This window comes from Myotis brandtii, unplaced genomic scaffold (assembly GCF_000412655.1).
Source record: "Myotis brandtii unplaced genomic scaffold, ASM41265v1 scaffold772, whole genome shotgun sequence".
Taxonomy (NCBI): Eukaryota; Metazoa; Chordata; class Mammalia; order Chiroptera; family Vespertilionidae; genus Myotis; species Myotis brandtii.
In genome coordinates this window covers 6,524-9,813 of record NW_005371090.1, presented here as the reverse complement: position 1 = coordinate 9,813, position 3,290 = coordinate 6,524, and positions in this window count along the sequence as shown.

The window sequence follows — 3,290 nt, the reverse complement described above, 5'->3', positions numbered from 1 at the left end:
AAGAGGTGATTCCCAGCCTTGGAGGACACAGGGGAGAGGCAGACATTCATGTGGAACTGTTTTAAGAGTTCTTGTGTATCCTGGCTGGGGGTGGGGTAGGGGGAGGCGGAGCTCACTGGTACCCCTTGGGATATGAGATAATGGAATTTTGCTAGGCATAATTGAGTTTTTTGATTAGCAGTCATAATTCTTTAAAAAGAAATAGAACTCTACTATTGAAAAAAAGAATAATTCAAAATTATAACGGGCTATGTTAGAAAAAAACCTAACGGGGCAAAGTGTTGTCCCACTCACATGTAGAAAACTGTGAGTAGGCAGAGACAAAATTTTCTTGTCCCACTTAAAAAATAAAAAAGGAGTCCTAACCGGTTTAGCTCAGTGGATAGAGCATTGGTCTGCAGACTCAAGGGTCACAGGTTCGATTCCGGTCAAGGGCATGTACCTTGGTTGTGGGCACATACCCAGTAGGGAGTGTGCAGGAAGCAGCTGATCAATGTTTCTCTCTTATCGATGTTTCTAACTCTCTCTATCCCTCTCCCTTTCTCTCTGTAAAAAATCAATAAAATATATTTTTTAAAAGAAGGAATAATGAAGAAAACAAGTGACCAAAAATCTCTACCTTTACATGTTGAAGAGTGAAATATAAAACTCTCTTAGATACATGTTTTAGTAGACTTGGTTCTATTTCCTCTCAAAAAAAATTTTTGTGTGTGTGTGTGTTTTAAACCACTTGGGATCATCTATAAGTACATAAGCAACATAATTGGGGTTATTTTTTAAGAATAAAAAACAAATAGCCCTGACAGGGTAGCTCATTTGATTAGTGCATTGCCCCCATGCTCTGAGATTGTGGGTTTGACCTCCAGTCTGAGCACATACAAGAATCAACCAATGCATGTTTCTGAGACAATCCCTGAAGGGGCTGGCTGACAGCTGAAGGATGATTGAGGCAATGCCTCAAAGGTGTGAGCTCAGGGCAAGGCTGTCTGCCACCTAGCACAAGTCCTTCAATGAAGAGGGATCTGGGGGGCACATCAAAATGTCTTCCTCATGTACCCTTCTTATTCTTGGAATCAACTTCTTAGGATTCAAAATCATTTGTGTGTCCTTTTTCCAGTAGGTGATATGTATCAGTATACTAATTCAATGAGATAAATCACTGAAAAGACTTATGGTGCTTATTAATAGCTAGCTATTATTATTATCATAATTATTAATATTTTTCTCACCTAGTGAGCAGATGTCTTGAAAAAACATGGTATTATTTCCCAAGCTTTTTAAAAAATATATATTTTTATTAATTTCAGAGAGGAAGGGAGAGAGAGATAGAAACATCAATGATGAGAGAGAATCATCGATTGACTGCCTCCTGCACACCCCCCACTAGGGATTGAGCCCACAACCCAAGCATGTGTCCTTGAATCGGGATCCTTCAGTCTACAGGCCGATGATCTATCCACTGAGCCAAACCAGCTAGGGCACAAGCTTTGTTTTTATTAAGCATGGATAAAAGCTGGTATAAATGAAAAAGAATATTGTAACCTTATCCTATCTAATAAAGAGGGAATATGCTAATTCACCCTCACACCATCACAAAGATGGCAGCACCCACAGCCAATAAGGAGGGAATATGATAATTGACTGTCACGCCCTCAAAGATGGCGGTGCCCACAGCCACAAGATGGCCTGCAGGGGAGAGCAGTTGTGGGCCGATCAGGCCAGCAGGTGAGGGCAGTTAGGGGCAACCAGGCTGGCAGGGGAGGGCAGTTAGGGGCAACCAGGCCTGCAGGGGAGGGTATTTGGAGGGGACCAGGACTGCAGGGAAGGGCAGTTGGGGCTGACCAGGCCTGCAGGGAAGGGCAGTTTGGGGCGACCAGACCTGTAGGGGAGGGCAGTTGGGGGGGGACCAGGCCTGAAGGGGCAGTTGTGGGCCGATCAGGCCAGCAGGTGAGGGCAGTTAGGGGCAACCAGGCTGGCAGGGGAGGGCAGTTGGGGGCAACCAGGCCTGCAGGGGAGGGCAGTTGGGGGCAACTAGGCTGGCAGGGGAGCAGTTAGGCATCAATCAGGCTGGCAGGGGAATGGTTAGGGGGTGATCAGGCTGGCAGGCAGAAGCAGTTAGGGGCAATCAGGCAGGCGGGTGAGCAGTTGGGAGCCAGCAGTCCCGGATTGTGAGAGGGATGTCCGACTGCCTGTGGGATTGGGCCTAAACTGGCAGTTGCACATCCCCTGAGGAGTCCCAGATTGGAGAGGGTGCAGGCTGGGCTGAGGGACAACCCCCTCCCCCCCGGCCCAGTGCACAAATTTTGTGCACTGGGCTTCTAGTAATGTATAATGTTGCATACATTATATCAAGTTGATCCTGAAAAGTTCCAAATTTTACGTTGTTTTCCTCTGGTATGAATACTAATCCCTTTTCACATGATAAAGGGAATTTATTCTTTCCATGCTTTTATAAGATATGATTCAGTGTTTTCAATGATTCCTAAGAAACTCTCTTCCCTGATTTATTAAGAGAAAAACAAGCCCCAGATATTAAATTCATTCCCTTGACAAATGTAATCCCAATCATAAATCATAACAATAAATGAAAAGCTGGATTCTCCTCTAGGAAAAAATATTCATTTGAGACTATTGTGTTAATACTGTTGACATTTGGGTTTGTACATTTGACTGTTATGCTAATGAAAAATATCTGTTAACTGGGAAAAAATAATAGAGGCTAACATTTACTGACCACTCTACAAAGTATTTCACCTTCTGTATCTCATTTAAGTATCATATCAGTCTTATAAAGAAGATACTGTTGTTGTCTCTCTTTTACAGATGATAAAACTAAGACTCAGAGGAATTGATTAACATCAAACACGTAATTAAGTGACAGGGCAGAAATTAGAACCCAGGTTAATTGGATTACAAGATTCATCCTTCTGACCATTCCACTTTACTGACATGAAGGATTGATTTGAGTTCTCAATTAATCATTTATTGAAAGCATATTGTTTTTTTTAGCACAACCCAGCTTGTGGGGAATAAAAAATTATAAGCCTTTACATTCTAGGTCAGGGATTTCAAGACAATCAAGGGGAGTGTTTCCTAAACCTTAATTATTCATTAACTAGAGGCCCAGTGCATGAATCCATGCAACGGTGGGTTCCCTCGGCCTGGCTTGTGGGGATCGGGCCCAAACTGGCTCTCCGACATCCCCCGAGGGGTCCTGGATTGCGAGAGGGTGGTTCTCAGGTGGTGCACCCTGGAATCGGGTTCCCTCCTCTCTGGTTCCGGGTGCGTCA